Genomic DNA, 18239 nt, shown 5'->3' on the forward strand with positions numbered 1-18239 from the left:
GCTTCACCTGGCTTAAGACAAATGTATACAATTGCAATACATATCCATACATACTGTACTTTCTTATGAGCAGTGTCCATATTGCACTTATTGATAAAATATTCCTCTTATCATTACTCTTCATAATCCATGTTAAAGATCATTTTTAATCCACTTTGTCGTATCTCCATTAATTGCTACTTCAGTTTGATAATGTCTCACTCATGTGGCACTTTGTCAAACACTTATTGAAAACAGCCCAAGTTGAATATATATATATATATATATATATATATATATATATATATATATATATATATATATATATATATTCCTTTTTTCCACAGCCTCTCACAGCAGGTTAAATTGAAGCTGATGTCTGCAGGCAGGTGTCTGGAGAAGGATACCACCCCAACTCTTTCACTCTATTCACTAAGGGATGGAGACGGCCAGCGTGGGTGGAAATTTGACCACTTTAACTCAGAGGCTTTGCTAATGGGAAAGCTGAGAAGTACAGCTTCAGTGGCTGTTCTACATGAAAGGGCAACAGTATAGAAGACATCACAGTCAAACCCGGGAGAAGGTTTCAGTCTGAGAAGTCTGACTGTCACTTGTCACTTTCACTCAAACTTCAGGGTGGATTAAAGAGCTGGTATCGATCCACGTGCTGTGTGGTTTGAATCCCTATGACAAGCTCAGGCTGTTCGTTCAAGTGTGTTCAAATGTCTACCACAAAGCAAAGAGATGAATTGCCAGTTGATTTGTCTTTAAATGCTCCAGTTATGAACATCTGAGTCCGGCTTTTCAGCTCTTGCTTTTCACTGAGGACCTATTTGTGATTTAAAAGGGTTTATTTCAACCAAACATTAAAAAAATGTTCAGTCTTTCAGTACATCAGTTTCACAAAACAGATGTGTGGCTTGAACACAGGTTATTAAATATGGAAATGTGCTAAACGTAAGCATAACCACACTATTTGACCATTTCCAGACTGAGCACATGACATAAGCAAGCAGTGGAAAAATAATCATGTTATCCATATAATCCTTGAGTATTGAGAAACATCAACCTTGTGGCTAATTGCTAAATTAAAATTCTTGGATGTGCTTTTTGTCCAGTCAACCTGGCACAACGACCACTCTCAGCAGCACCATGCCAAAACCTACTCCAAACCTTTAATTTTAGTGGATTTGTAGTTTTCACAATCACCATCTCCTAAGTGAGCTGCAGACACCATTGGTTTGACTTGCTCAAACATTACAATGGTCATTGGTTACACCATTACTCAATATTAATAATAATTTATTGTATTGCATGCTTGATTCTTCTGTATGTGAAAAGTTCTCACTTTCGCCCCTCTATTTTTAGATCTATGACACCACCCATGATGGATGTTCCACTTGCAGCCATACTTTTTTTTTTTTTACTTTTCCATACTGTTAACAACATTAACATGGTTGGATGACAGAGTAGTATAGCAGTTTTGTACATTTTTAATCAAATCTCTCTAAAGGCCCTTTTTATTCAAAAATCAAAGGGAAGGAACCCACTGGCTGTCTGTTTCTAAAGTACGATTTCTACTCATACAATATGTGTGAAATTTACAGCAGAGCGTCATATTAAAATACGCAATAAAGGATGAGGACAGCTTCAAAACTACTGCTGCACTCCCATGACTGTAGCGTGCAAGAATGAAAATCCATTCTTGAAAATACAAATATAATCTATGGATGCAGTTGTATGTCTTTGTGATGTACTAGGTTGGTGGACATCATAATAGTTGCATTATATCTGTTGATGTACACAAACTTGGGCGATGGAAATTTCCCTGGAAACATGTTTTCCAGTGGTGCAGTTACTTTCTCACTGGCCTGCTTTCTTTATCCATCCCTTCGGTGACAGTGGCGTGGAATATCCTTTGCACTTCAGCTTGCACAAATCCTTTCGATTCTCTGGCAGCTCATAAATATTAAAACCGTGCCATAAGCTTTGGGAAGCCAAGCAAGCTAAGCTTTGCTCACATGGGGTGAAAGCTTAGCTATGATGGATCTGCACACGCATGTTCAACCATGCCAGAATTTGAGGCAGATTCTGAAGATGCTACAGCCTGATCTGTGCCCCGATCCAAGGAGGCTTAATTCCAGAGTCTTTGCATCCCGCTCTAGTGGCAGAGGACTTAAACATGTAAAACCACAGGGGTATCATTGCAAAAAGCAAGGGCCATTTGTGAGTCAAACACGAGAGTGCACTCCTGGTTCTGCACAGGTGCCAGTCTCCAAGGATTACACTGTATACCACGCTCTCTGCTTCCGTCCTGGAAAAAATAAAATGGAGGAAGCAGATTAGCAATAAAAAAACACATAACATTATCATCATTTAGCAGACGCTCTTATCCAGAGTAACTAGTAAAGGTTACAGTTTTTACTTCTTATCCATTTATACAGCTGGATATTTACTGGGGCAATTCTGGGATAAGCACCTTGGGGTAAGGGTACAGTGGCAGAGCCCCAAAGGGAATCGCAACTTTTTGGTTACAAGCCCTGCTCCTTACCACTATGCCCTAAACTGCTGCCCTAAATAAATAAAGAAAGTTTTAAACAGCAGACCTTTACTTTTTTCCCCACAAAGTGAAGTCAGTGAAAGCATGCACTGCACAAAAAAAAAAAAAAAAAACTGACTTTGCAGTGAAACAGAGTGAGAAAACTTGCGGAGAATTCGTACAGAGAGAGCCAAGTAATTCCCCAGTCCAAAATGAATTTGTGGATCTCACTCCATTGTGCCTCCTGTCCAACTGCAACCCGAACAGGAATACGTTTCTAAACCCCTTTCATGACTACTCAAGGAAACAGAGTTTTTAATGGTGCCATGAATTGAATAATTTGAGCTCACTCCTCTACCGTGACAGTTGTACACACTGTGCTTGGTGACATGCTACCCCCCTACAACAGCAGCATCCTGCAGTGAAAAGACAGGTCCTTCTCTTTGTTGCCGAGTTACCTCACCATGAGCATTGTTTCTGGGGTCCCATTAATGTAATAATATCTGTGGCTGTCTTTGGACTTTTAATGGCAAGGTGTGAATTTCTGACCCCATACTGTCCTTTGCTACAAAAAAAATCTGCAAATCAATCTTAATTCGGTCCAAGTGGTGCGTGAGAGTACACGAGATCCTGCTCTGCACACTAATCCCACTTATAATCTCATTATTTTTTGATAATTGCTAATATTTGTTAGTATATATGATTATGGACAAAAAAGCTTATTATGGACACAGATGATTATGTTAGTGTTCATGTATAACATAAAGACTGTAGGGCCTGTTCTAAATGGATATTCATGAACACGCAGGGCAAGTCTTAATCAAGGAGTCCATTTACAGGGATATCGATCACACATATACAATTAAGACCGAGCATTTCTAGCCCAGGACACTAACACTGAATATGAATGAAAACCTTTTGGATTGAGGTTGCCTAGATGGATTGAATTTCCATTTGTATTGAAAGCATGCATTGCATTACATTATTGGTGTTTACCAGACACTCCTATGCAGAGCAACTTACATGGGTTACAATTTACATGTTTTACATGTTTTTTTACACATTTTCTTTACTAAAAACCTTGAACCTCGTCTAGCCGACTATTGAAACCTGGTCAATATTGTTGACTCCTTATATGTTTTTTTTTGTTTGTGTTGTACTCTGCCTCACATGTCAGTCACTTTGGATAAAAGCATCTGCCAAATGAATAAATGTAAATGTTAATATTAATGTAATATTTGCTGAGTCCTGTTCATTACCATTGTGCTACACTGCCACCCACAAAGAGAAGTGAAATCCATGATAGCGCATCGTACACCATAACAACATACCAGAAATATCCTCAACGTAGTTTAGTACTCTACATGATCAGATATGAGATCAGTATACTGCAACATAAATATAACCATGTAACATATGAGGAGCAGAGTGTCAGGTGAAGCTGCGTTATAAGCCATCCTGCTGACAAAAGCACAACCATCCCTGCAGTCCCTCTTTGGCTGGCTCCTTAAACCTTTCATTTAGCTACATTCTGCTTGCTGAATGTTATATGAGCTTTTAGCAAGAAGGGGTTAAGCGGCCTTCCCTCTCTGAAGATCTAGTACGTTTAGTGTCACAGAGCAGCCTGGCTCTGGTCCGCCTCCCACCTGGCAGGTGACGATGGTTCCCCCTGTCATCCAGCTGACCGCGCGGAGAGGAAGCCGCGATAAAAACTCTGCCACCATTTTCCGGTTCATCGAGTAATGGCTTCTCTCTCGGTTGAAATATGCTCCACGTTTCCGGTGCATTTCGGTCACTAATGTACGGGTTATGAGCACGAGATCCTAGCTTGGAACCCACTGAAAGGTGTGCTGGTCTGATTCCCCGCTAGGTCACTGTTGCTGTACCCTTGGGCATGGCACTTAACCCAGAACTGCCTCAGTAAATATCCAGCTGTATAAATGGATACAAATCTGTGTAAGTGACTCTGGATAAGAGTGTCTGTTAAATGACAATAATGTAATATAATGTAACGTGCATGTAATTAGTAAACCCTGGATGACTGTAGATGTTATGATGTGAAGACTGCATAGAAGACTACACAATGAAAACATCCTTTCTGCCAAGTGTTCTGCTAGCTGATGATTTGGCAGAATGTCTGTGCCGATTCCGGATTAGAATAACCCCTCTTTACAATGTCTTGGCTCTCTTGCTCTTTCAAGTGAAGACGATGTCATAATGAAATGCATAAATGCGCAATTCCATTTCATAAAAGGTTAGGCTGTGTTCCCTTTATTTTTGCATAGAAATTCAACATTAAATGCACAGTTCTTAATATGCGCAATAATAATTTACTTCCGCCTGAATAATGGCATTTGATCGGTTTATACAAATTAGCTATTGATAACAGATGGTAGGTCCACCCGCAATGCGATTTGTGGGGCCTCACTTGGGTATCATGCTGTTCTGCACTCAAAACTATTACTGTAGCTGCAGCTGTGTGAGACATTCATTGGTTCTTGCTTGTATATTGAAAATGAACAAATGATGAGAAATTCAGTCTCCATTATCGATAATTTGACTTCATGTTATTTTAAACCGTCATATCCCAGCACCACTTGCTGTCCCATTAGAGTGGCGAGAGCAACAAACTGCCTCAGTGGGGAGGAAAGAGAATTTGGCTGATGCAGCTCACTGAGGAATTCAGTCGCTCCCCCCCGAGTCTCACCACCTGGCAGGGGACAGGAGTAATGAAGAAAGCACTGCTTGATTACCTTGCCAATCGCCACTTAATGATCCTACAATCTACCGAAGTGCACTTGCATGTTGCTGAGCTTTATGTTCTTTCTCGGAGTAGTCTGTGTAGCGTGTGCAAGGCAGGCTGTAGAGGACTAATAAAAATGGGTGGTAGAGTCTGTGAGTGCGTTAGAGCTGTGGGCACTCTCTGCGTGCGGTCAGTGCCGCGAGTGAGACCTTGTGGAGGTAGCGCTCTTTCATGCATCCTGATTTTTTGGCTTGAAACTGCACGGACACAGCTGGCACCGGTTGGAACAAACAGCTTTTTAATTTTCCGGCAATTTTTATCAAATGTCGTTCTCTGTTAAAGTCAACCATAGTTAAGAAAAAAAAAAGTACTAAAAAAAAAGAAAGTTTTTTAGTAACTAAAAAAAAGAAAGAAATGGCTAACAGTGAACTTTTGTTAAAACTCTGAACACCCTGTAATTTGGGTGGGTTTCATTACCCCCCTGGTACACTATGGGACTTGTAGTTTGTTATGTCCAGCCATGAGTGGGAGGAAAAGCCAGACTGGATCTTAGTGATATAAAAAGAAAGGGACCAAGTACTGATCATAAGGGAACCCCTTTTTAGGGAGAGTGAGAGACTACCTCCAGGTAAAGAGTCACTTAAATGAAATGTCCTATGACCAGGTAATTAGAATGACTCTTGTTAATAAACCATTAGTAAAGCCTTTATATAAAGCAATTTATAAACATCAGAAAATACATTATTGTACATTTATATATATAAAGACACCTAGATCAAAGTGCCATTGCTAATTCAATGCTAAAAACAAGTAAGCTAACAATCATTTTTATATTCAATTATTACATAACATTATTGTCATAGTGGTTAAGGAGCAAGGCTCCTAACCATAAGGTTGCTGGTTTGATTCTCCCCTGCGGCACTGCCACTGTACCCTTGGGCAAGGTACTAAACCCAGAATTGCCTCAGTAAATATCCAGCTGTACAAATGGATAACATGTAAAAATTGTAACCTGTGTAAATCACTCTGGATAAGAGCCTCTGCTAAATGGCAATTATGTAATATAATGGAATGTATGTGGTGTAGTCCACTCTGTAGATGTTGATCTAGGGTACACATTGTCACTCATTTCAATTTTATTTCCTGTTTCATAGTGAGAGTCAGAACGGCGTTCCTGTCTCCGCTAGCCAGAGTTCAATCAATTTGCATTCCATGGGTGCCGAGCGCCTCCACTAACTGCGAGCCGTGACTTCACACCTTCCAAAGAGTAACACTGTGCACCTGCGCTCCCTTATTGAAAACGCTCACAACAAAAATAAATGTTAAAAAAGAGAGATGGAAAAAAGGGATGAATGTGAAGAAAGACTGGCGTTGTGCAGTCGACCACAAACCGAGCAACAGATCCGCTGGCTCTGCCTCAGTCTTTCAGCAGATGGCTTTCTTTTATTTTAGTGTTTTTGGTTTGACAGTGCCAGTGTCTTTGCAGAGGGGCTGGCACAGACTCAACCCCCCCCCCCCCCACACACACACACCCCCACCCGCCCTCTTGCCAGTCCCATGGTGCTTTAATGTGTCTTTTGAAAAACAAGTGCCCTGGGGAGGTTCCAAGCTATAGAGCATTATCACAGGGTAGGAGCAAAAGTGTGTGCACGGTCCAGCTTTCTAACAAAAAAAAAAAATCAAAAAAGAGAAACAAGAAAATAGATCTTGTAAGTCAGCTTTTGAAAATGAATGTGTGTCTTTTGTTTGGACAGACCTGTAACAGAGCTTATAAAAATTTTAAAATTTTACATGTTACAACTTATGAATCTTGATTAATCATGAACGGTCATATTTTTTCCAACCTTGTTCAAACTGATTGTTGGGCTAAGCTTAATGATGGCCTTTTAGATTACTTCCACTTATTATTAAATCACATGCAGTATAGACCTTAATATCTACAGCTCCAGGTAATTTTCCACTGCCAATATATTGAAGGGGGAGATTGTTTTCCACACTTATAAATTTATGCAAAAATATACAAGTTCAATAGCATGAGCTGCGACAAATATGGTTTTTGCAATTATTTGGAAAAATCTATTTGAATTGGTATTCTATTGTTTTGTGCCTTATTGTACAACTGGAAGCTTCTAGTATGAAAATTTCTGCTGTTATCAACAAGTTAAAAAAGAAATGTATCTAGAACATGAATACATGAGTATGAATGCAAAATAAACTGAGATGGTTCTCTATAATTAGCATATACTGCCCAGCTGGCTAAATCATTTTAGTCTTGATTTAAATATTTTCTTACTGAAAACATTTAGTGTTACTGGACACCTCTCTGGATTTGGAAAAACAAAAAATTATAAAAAAACTCTGAAAGCCACATAAGCATCCAAACAGCTTTTGATTTATCAAACAGCAGAAAACCAGTAAAATTATATCCATTGTTAGTATGGGGCACAACACATCACACACACACACACACGCGCACACACGCATTTTTGTTTTGTTTCTTTAATTTGGCACATGCTGCTGACACTCACACACAGCTAGAGAGCCTCCATTACAGGTAATCTTGTAGGGGTGAACTGCTGACAGAAGAAAGATAGAAAATCCATGGCAGTGAATTTGAACTACACAGTGACAGCGGTGACCGTTTTTCTAGTTCAGGAGCAGGAGTGCGTAAAGCGCGCTTTTAGTGGTGAGATTATTAGCCAGTGTTTGTGGGGGCCACAACAATCTTGATTGTTTTCATGGCACTGTTTTACCGGAAGCTGGTAGATAGTGTTTGTTTAGACCGACAACGACCTTAGCGTTGGGGCATTTTATAGCATTTGTTCTTCAGCTAAGGATACGTATAGTTGTAACATCATTTAGTTTATTATATTTTAAGGGGCAGCAGTGAGGTTCAATGGTAAGCAGCAGGGCTTGTAACCCCAAGGCTGCTGGCTCACTTCTCTACTGGGACACTGCTGTTGTACGCCTAGGTATGGTACCTAATCCAGAATTTCCTCAGTAAATATCCAGCTGTATAAATGGATAATGTGTGGAAATGATACATATGATCTATGTAAATTGCTCTAAATATGAGCATTTTATAAGCAACTAAATGCAAATGAAAAAAACAACATTTTGCAAAAAATATAAATGTTTTGCATACTGGGACCACTGAAGGAGGACTAAAGTCATCTGGATTCCAATTATAGTAGATGCATACTATTTTTACTGAAAATCAATGAGTGGATCAGTGGTTTTAAAACTGAACAAAGAAATGACTAATCTTTGAATCTCAAAACATAATGTCTAGTGGAATGTAACCTCTCAAAGGTGTTAAATAATATAGCATCTTACACAAATACACTCTCTGTGGTGAAACCAATCTCATAATAATAATCTGTAATAATGCTGTGTCATTACTTTATCAAAGTAAATATTTGTACACACAGTTAGCTATTTACATGCATGCCTGGTGTGATGCTGCCAGATTGTCATCTGAGAAAGAAGTCCCATGTGGAGATATTTTTAAATGGCCTAATGCATTAACAAGCCAAAGACTGATCCCACTGAGAGCATAAAACCATTCAAAAACAACACATTAACTGCTGAAATTCATGTGGCCCAAGGCTTTGAAAAAAGAAAAAAAGAAATGCCGAAGAAGCAAATGTTTTGGACGGCTTGCTCATTTTATTAACCCTTACTCTCTGTGACAGAACATTCACCCATCAACGGTTTATGTCTTAATAATGGATGAATGTCAACGGAGGTGAATCAGACATTCGATAATTGTAGAAGCGAACACATGCAGGGATTTTGTCTCCTTTAAACAGACCAAGCATCGTAATGAACCATGGATGTCTCCAATGATCTAGTCTTGAAGGAACCATACTCTGAGGAACCATTAAATATTTTGCAATGCCACCCGGTCCCCCCGGTGTTAAGTGGTTGTAATGAATTTACCTGCATGCAGCCGGGTAACGAACACCTGAGTGCGTCTGGCGGCAGCTGTGTGAGAGGGGGTTAAATGAAGACTAACAATCTGTTGTACGCCGTATTAATCATGATGGCAGGGAGGGCCAGAAAGTGACACCACCACAGAAGGAATGAGCCTTGGTTTAGTTTAGTCCCCGAGACCTGGCAGGGACACTCGAGCGAGTGTGAAAGGCACCTGGTGATGGGAGCAATGCTAACACTGCCGTCTGGGCATCAGACGGTGTTCCTTCATCAAAAAGCGTTCACGAAAAATCACCGCCTCTCACAGCCATTCAAAAGTGCATGCCATATATTCTAATGCGTTTCATATTTCAGGGCTAAAGAAAAAGAAAAAGAAAGAAAACAACTGCAGTCATTGTCTCATGTTTGTTAATTCCGAACAGATGAGGAGAGTAGGTACAGATGCTCTGTACTCTTTTTTAATAGCCTATCCACATCTGCCCATCAATTCCAAAAGCTGTGCTCTTCCTTTATGTTACACAAAATATAAATCCCATGGGAAATATCTTCCAGATTTCCCTGTTTTAATTCATTTTAAAACTAGGCATTGCTGGGATTTTGCCGTCTCCTGCTGGCTGACTTCCAGTTATCTCAAGGGTCTGTGATGGCTTGTCACTACTCAGAAGAGCTTTGCCCAACTTTGTGGACATTTTTTTCTCAACGTGCTGTTGTCCTAGGAGAGAACATGACAGTTGGTATTTGGGCAAGACGTAATCGCTTTGATTGAAATAAGCCTCTCGCGTCAGCATTAGAACTTTAGAGAAGTGAGAAAAATGTCTGCCCATCTTTAGAATAGTTCACGGAAAGACACAGGGAGGATGTCCACCATTTTCTCAGACAAATAGTTTTACTGAGCCAATTTAAAATCGATGAGTGAAGAAAACAAAGCCCTTGCAAAAGGTAGAAAGCTCTGCAAAGGGTGGTTAGTGACTGACAGTAGGTGCAAAATGATTTCTTCCCATTCACTAGCATATGCCTGCTATTACAGGCCAATGTGGCAATAACTACAATTCAAATCGAACATAGATACAGTGCATAAGTTAATGAACACTTTAAATAGAGCTAAATAGAACTAATTAGCTACAAGAGTGAATGCAGGCATGCAACTCTTTAAAGTGACTGAAGGCAACAACCAGACCACAGTGTCCGGGTTGTTTTTGTGTTGTCCAACAGAAATGGACAATAATCCTGACATTTTATTCCTTACAAACATTACATGTTTCTGTGTCATCTAACTTCATTTGAACACACATAATTCAGATAGAAGTTCTTATGTCCACACATAAATAGCCAAACTTTATTCATTAGACCAGTCCGCTAATGCTCTGGTACCCGTACTATTACTCTTCACTGATTGTCTGTTGTGTCTGGGTAGCCTATTTCACCACGCTCATCTTATTAGCACATCTGTTCCTTGTGGCAATTGAAAACTATTTTGGATAATATCAATTAGAGGCAAATCCACACTGTGGATATGGTAGTAAGGCTGCAATATCCCAATAGGGGTTTGCCTTTAAGCAGGGAAATGAGAACTTAGTTTACCAGAATGAGCTTGGATTGATTAAAAGAAAAAAAAAATCCAGTGCAGCATCAATCATGATATGTTAATATAGTTATTCAAACATCTGTCTTGCAGTGCTCCCATTAATGCCAATAACCCTGCTAACCACTGGGCTGTTCTGAAGGTTGTTGTTTTCATTTCAAAGTGCTTTACAAGCTAGCACAGGCATATCCCTTTTAGAATGCAGCTCTTCAACAACAGTTTCAAGGAGCTGGGGAATATTTTGCGACCATTTTCAGCACTGGCCCTACGTATCTTAGCAAACAGAAAAGTGGACAGGTAATATTATGTTCAGATGCTAAAACTGTAAAGCATTGGGTGGGGTAGCATGAAAGTGCAAATGCATTTTGTTGCATTGCTTTGGAAGAGCGCTTCTTTAATATGTGACATATAAATTGGGCAAATTTGTTTGTGGTAAGCTGGCCTCCTATTAATTTCAATACTTTCAGTGGCAAAGATATTTTTTAAAATGAGTATGTACAGACATCGAGGACATATGAATTTTGTGAGCAAATTGCTGCAGATGTGTATACATTTGTTTGATGTATGACTCGTAATTATTAAATGTAATTCTTTTCGAAGAAAATTTCTACAATAATGGGCTCTGGCACATTGAGATGATTGTACAAAACACTCAATAAAAAAAAAACAGCTAGAACATTACTCTAGCCTGCAGACAAGGAGATGAGAGTAAGAAAGACACAACAAATGAGAGGGAAAGAGCCGGTGACTGCGGATCTGCATATTAAACAAGAGATTTAGTCTTTGTAATCTCCTTTATGTTATAGCAAGCATTTCCACAGCGAGTTATACAATTTGATGCTTGCTGTCTCTGAGGATGAGTGGGACGGAACAGCCTTGAAGAGGCTGAATCCCAATTGCTGTTAGAAAAAAGTCTCATTAATTCTTGCATCTCACCAGCTAAACAGGGGGGGGGGGGAAGGGGTTAAATATTCATAATTGGATAAAACCAAAAGGGACAAAGGCATAACTGACGTACCAGAACTTTCCTCATTAGCAACAAGAGGGCTGGGGAGAAAACATTTTCAAAAGGAGCTTTAATGCAGACACAGTAGCTCTTTATGTAGAACAGGTCAATTAAGGTATGCAGGCTGGCAATCTCCCAGTAATGGGGAGGGATACAGGGACAGATTTTTAAGTCGCTCTTAGTTTGCGGCTCCCATAAGACAGAATTAAATAGACAGTGTTGAAAATAAAGGGCTGGCTGGGTGATTTGACTCTGCGGGGATGCAGAGAGGTTCCACTGTCCCAGCTTCTTTTATCAGTGATTTCCTTGAGCTTAGCGGCTTGTGTTTACAGGGCTTGTCACATCTGTTTACTTGTGAGGCCTCTGCAATTCCTGGAAAAAAAAGTGGTGAAAAAATAAATACTCATACAACAACTAAGCCCCAGTAAAGAGAAATTTCTTCTCGGGCTGAGGCAAAAAAAAAAATGCTGAGGAGTAGAGGCTTGTGATTATGGTTAAGGGAGAGATATGAGAAGACCGGGGGGAAAAAAAAAAGTTAGGGGGATTTCTAGACCCTTGAAAATGCTCCACTGCTGATGCTGGTACTTACAGCACAACCAAGGACATTTTTCACTGTTTCCTTCAGAAGGCAGCCTCTAAAAGCAGTGATATCTTCTAATGTGGCTACATCTGACAACTTACAGGGAGGAGGAGCAGGGATCAGCAGTAAGGTGCAGTGTTAAAGGAGCAGGGTTCTTAACTGAAAGGTTGCTGGTTCTACTCCCTTCTGGGTCACTGCTGTTGTATCCTTGGGCAAGGTACTGAACCCACAATTGTTTCAAATATTCAGCTGTATAAATGGATAAATTTGTTACCTAATGTATGTATATTGTTCTGGGTAAGAGCATCTGCTAAGTGGCAATAACAATGTTATGTAAAGGACAGTAGAACATCTAAAAAACATCATCATCTGTAATATGAGGGATTGCAAACTGGGAAATATTTTCAGTGACATTTTTTGAAGAAAAAGAAATTTAACTGAAGCCCCATCATACTTCTGTTTAGCAATGCCTTAGACTCCTAAACACAAAGATAAAGCTTCAATTATTTACTATCAACCCAAAATCCTCCCAGAACGCTGTCATCTGATCCCATTAAATGGCATAGTCTTGTTTTTATTTTTTGCTGTTCTCTTTTTTTTTTTCCTTAAGACACAGTGGTTGAGGAATGAGGCGTATGAACGTGAGCTTCTCAGGCCTGAGTTTTAAACAGATCCCTCCAATCCTTGAGCACACACTGAGAAAGCCTCCAGTACACAGGGATTGAGATAATGGAGGTTGAAGGTATGTGACCACACTGCTAATCGTGCTCGAGCCTGGCTAAGAGGAAAAAAAAAAAGAAAGAGAATACTGAGGGTACTAAGCTGAAGCCACACAGAACAAGGAAGAGAGAGTTTATATATGTTTCTGTGACAATTTAAAAAAGCTCTCTCTGTTTCAGAGGGGTGTGAGAGACCAAGATGAGGCAAATAATTAAGATTTGTGGGAGCAACCTTAACCTTAGCTTCTCAGATGGATCTTGTCAACTCACTAGAAAAATTACATTACTGCAATTTAGCAGAAACTTATCTTAGTGACTTACATAGGTTACAATTTTTACGCATTATCCATTTATACAGCTGGATATTTACTGAGGCAATCTGGGGTAAAGTTTTGTTTACTTTCGGTTATGAGACCTGCTCCTCGCCACTATGCTACACCAAAGACCCCAAAGGGCCATGAGAAATATTCTTCCCCACCCCAGAAGAAATCATTTTAAGGATCTGCACTAACGTTTCCATACTCCTGTATGTAAATCACACTCTTTTATGAGTAAGCCATAAAACCCTCGGAGTTATGGATTCCTCTCCTGACTGTTTGCATTGGAAATGCGGCAGTCTCCATAAAGACGGCAGGGCTCTGACAGCACGATTAGGGATTACAGATGTTTAAAAAAAAAGCGCTTGCTGGACTTCCACAGGATGTGCCGCGCCGGAGAAGCCCTGATTAACCTGAATGGAGCCGTGGTGGTAATTGCTTGCCATGGGCGCAAATCAATTTCACACCACATCAACACTCCTTCTGCAGATACCATCTCTCTGTTGCAGAAATGGCTGGAGGCGACAGACTGTAAGGTGAATAGTTTTTGTACTCGCAATCAACATCGTGACCTCGGCTTCATGAGGCAACTCGCATTTAAGTAAATTGCTGTCTTGGCGGAGTGATTTGAGGGTTGCTTCGTAGTGACGAGTGACACGTGCAGTCTTGATTGGTCCATACAGGAACATCTGAAATGACTATAATGATGTAACAAATTGATTTTGTAATAACAGCACCTCACCTACAGACCTTAACCTATGGAAGGCTTTATTTTTAAACATTGTCATAATATAGACAGAGATGATTTTAAAGTTTTATGCAACATAGTATCATTTTGACTCTCCTTTAAACTTGAAAACAGCTGGCCTCTCCTTCACAGAGAGGAGAAATAGAGTGCACATATTAATAAAATACTACAAAAAATTGATAAATTTTTTTAAAAAATGGTCAATCCTGGAAATTTCTGACCAAGCTTGAATTTTTATTTTTTCATAATAAAGTCCTTTTTGAATCTGATCTTTATGGTTTATGTAAAAAAGCTATGTGGCTATGTAAAAAAGGGCCAAGAAGTCACACAGGGAAAAATACACATTATTTGAAATGAGTGAATAGGAAGTACAGTTGTTACATTATTAGTGAATTATGAGTCATCCAGCAGTTACAAGCTGGTGCTGGACCTGTGCATGATCATGCGTTTCAGTGCTAATAATGTTAGTCCATTTTTTATAATATACCTTGAGGATTTAGCATGGCTGCCCAAGATCCCATCACTGAAATGCTGAAGTGGGTCTCTCAATGACTAAAAACCATCTCCATCTTAAAATGGAGTCACTTCTTCATTGTGAGTGTGTCTTCCGGTCGTCATTAGCACCGAAAAGGGCCATTTGCAAGCCTGCCAATGGCAATGTCGTCTCGTCCATTATAAACAGAAGGCACTCAGAAATGAATCTGGGTGTTGACAAGGCCATATGGCTCATTTAAAATCATTTCCAGTATTAGTTTGCCAACTGATGCTTTAGTAACACCTGCAGACATACTTAAATTGGTGGGTCATCCTGGGTAATTATATATTTTGGCACAACAAAGTTGTCTACTTACAGGACCTTGATTAGCTCTGATCTAGGACTAAATCACCCATTTGGTCTACCATATTATTGTCTCCCAAAGTGTGATTTAGCCTAAGATTTTAGCTAATAATTTGCTATAATAATGCAATATCCCTTTGGAGTTAGTGAAGCATGCCCCTTGATTCACAAAGGGGTTTTTATAGATGGAGGGCCAAATTCTCAATTTCCCTGATCCAGTCATTGCAAATATTATTACTCGAACAATAATTATTTTTTCACAATTGTGGAGTAATAAACATTATGTGGCACTCAGGCTCAACTGCTTCACGCAGGGGTTAATTATTCTTTTCTTAAAAATGATTAATAACAGTGAAATTGCCTCAATGCATAAGTCATAAACCATGCTCAGAGGTAAATTGATTGCATTTGTTTTTGTTTTTAATTCAATCAATCATTGCATTACATTACATTCATTTAGCAGACGCTCTTATCCAGAGCGGCTTCCATCACAAGAGAACAGAAGGGTATCCATCCAAGATAAATGAGCAACGAGCAATGAGACCAGGCTAACAACACTCCCAAACCAGTGAGTGTGAGCACAACACTATTCAAGCACTACCGCACTTTGCCTTGTCCTAACCTGAAACTAGACAGCCTAGAAAACTAAGGGACTGGGGATTGAGGATTGGAACCAAGATGCAGTGTGAAGAGGTGGGTCTTCAGTCTGCATTGGGAAGACGGTCAGTTATTCTACTGTTCTGACCCCCATGGGAAGTTCATTCCATCACCAGGGGACCAGTAGAGACTGACAATGTGACTAAGAGGAGCAAACCCATCAGCACAGAACAGTCAGTTGCCCCAGGGTTGCAGAGCATAGTGACTTAACACCTAATAAAATATCTTTACGCAGAAAACATAAAGACGTGTCCTCCTTCTCAAAATCCCTTCATGAAATTTTCAAAGTGTGCTGTTCTGCAGGGTGTCAATTAAACTTATGCGACTCAAAAATGAATGCATTATAAAAAGTGTCACTTTTTATATCCCCAGACAATTTTGGCTAGCTCTGGAACCCCGAAAATGAAGGAGGAAACAAACTGTGTTGAGAAAAGACAATGATCATTGCTTTCATTTGTAAGTCAAATGGACAAATGTTGACTGAATCTAGCAGTGTTGAAACTTGTTATGCAATGAGTTCTTCTAGTATGGTGTTATGCATTTATGCATATTCAGATATCAATAAACATATACAATTTATGGAATTTAGAGTTACCCTGTATTTTTAGCATATATCTACAAAAACCATACATATTTTTAGTTATCTGCACCAAACACACACTGGATGACCCTAGATGGCACTAGAATGGTGTTTAGTAAATGCAAGGTGCAAGAAAATACTTTTTTTTTGTCTTATGCAACTGCTCTTTTAAGCCACAAAAACCAATAAATCCAGACCAAAGAAATAGTGAGACATCAGTTTCTCAGAGATGCTGCACACCGCTCTCTCACATAGAGTCCCACTTATTCTGGCACTCAGATCGACCCCAATTACTGTGGTTTTTGTCAATACAGGTTAGAGTACAGTCTCCCGTGAGGAGATGTGAGAGGAGGATCGGTCTCTCGCTTGTTTTCTCCCTTCAGTCTTCTTGCCAGTCAACTTTCCAGCTTTTAAAATTGCATCTCCATTTTGGCCTGTCAACCTGCAAAAAGAAAACGCTGAATAAATTGCATACTCACAAATGTGCATAATTACAGCTGGGCTTAAAAACATCTACTGCTGTTAAAACAGCGTGGGTCAAAACAGCTGCAACGAGGAGGTAAAACTAGACATGATTTGGAGCTTGTTTTCCCTTAAAGTAAGAATAATACTGTAGCGGCGAGTTCATGTTATGTTAAGCAGTTCCTGGTTTGGGGAATTATGGGTAATGACTGTTTTAGTGTTCTTTAGCGTAGTCTTCTCCTGAAGTGTGAAATATTACAGCATGGCTGTGAGTGTGTGTTAGAGGGGGCTTTGAACTTAGTAATAGTGTGTGTGAATGTCAGAGTGTGCTCAGTTACCATCATAGAGAAGCCTAGCACCTCGTGTTAACCAGTAAATGGCCACTGAAATTAGGCCAAGCTCCTAATGCTAATATTGCTAATGAAGCTGGAAGCAAGACTCTGATCAATTCAAGATATCTCACTGTGCTTCTTTCATGTCCACTGCTACAATACTACTACATCTGTGAAGAGCCTGGTTCTAGTGTGCATACCTCCAGACCTTCTTTGAATGGATCTAATGATTTGGTTATTTGGATGAATATTTTTTTTTTTAATCTTGACATCCCATGGGTTGATATGTAACTTGCAAACTATGAATGATCCATTTGCTATGTTCAAAATTATATTTTAAGCTGCCATTTTACATTACATTACATGCGTTTAGCAGACACTGTTATCCAGAGCAACGTCCAGCATAATAGAACCTTAGCTTGTCCATTCAAGTTAAATGAACAACAGTGTCAGACCAGGCTAACAACACTGCCAGAGCAGTGAGTGGAAGCATAACGCTATTCAAGCACTACCGCAGCTTAACTTGTGCAATCTGACTAGGCAATAGAAGCCAAGCATGCTACCATACATCAGTCACATTTTAATTAACAGGCTGTAAATTGATGGTTTGTATTTCTGCACATTTCTTGAGTCATAGATATTCCACCACTGTGAATTATGTGACTTTCGCACAGGATAAATAAGGAAGCAACTACTCCTGACTGATCACCTGCAGTCTAATATTTCTTGCATCTCGCACACTGGCCTGTTGTATAGAGATCGCTGCACAATGAACTAGCATGAATAGGCTGGATAAAGAAAAGGAAACAGCCCTCGCTTGATGCCTAGAAAATTAAACATGTCAAAACGTCTTGATGGGTTAAACAAATGTTTTGCCAATAAATGCAGAAATACCACACAGGATTTCCTGTTGTTTCAGCATTTGTCTGAGCCGCTTTGAAATGGGTGACATTTTAATCGCAAACCTCAAATCAATTACCATCACCCTGCAGAATTGTGAAGTTTGATGTTAATTAATGCGGATGATTTATACACAATACCATCCCTCCACCTCTCCAAGGATGGGCTGCCTGAGTCTCAAAGGGCCCAGGAAGTTGGTAGATAAGGAGCTGTATTCAGTTAGGAGAGCTGTACCACACAAAGCGTGGCGAATCTCCTGAATCCCCTGTAACAGCCCATGTGTCCATCAGCTGTGTCTCCTTCATGCAGTCTCCACAGGTT

The sequence above is a fragment of the Megalops cyprinoides genome, chromosome 6 (genome assembly GCF_013368585.1).
Source record: "Megalops cyprinoides isolate fMegCyp1 chromosome 6, fMegCyp1.pri, whole genome shotgun sequence".
Lineage (NCBI taxonomy): Eukaryota > Metazoa > Chordata > Actinopteri > Elopiformes > Megalopidae > Megalops > Megalops cyprinoides.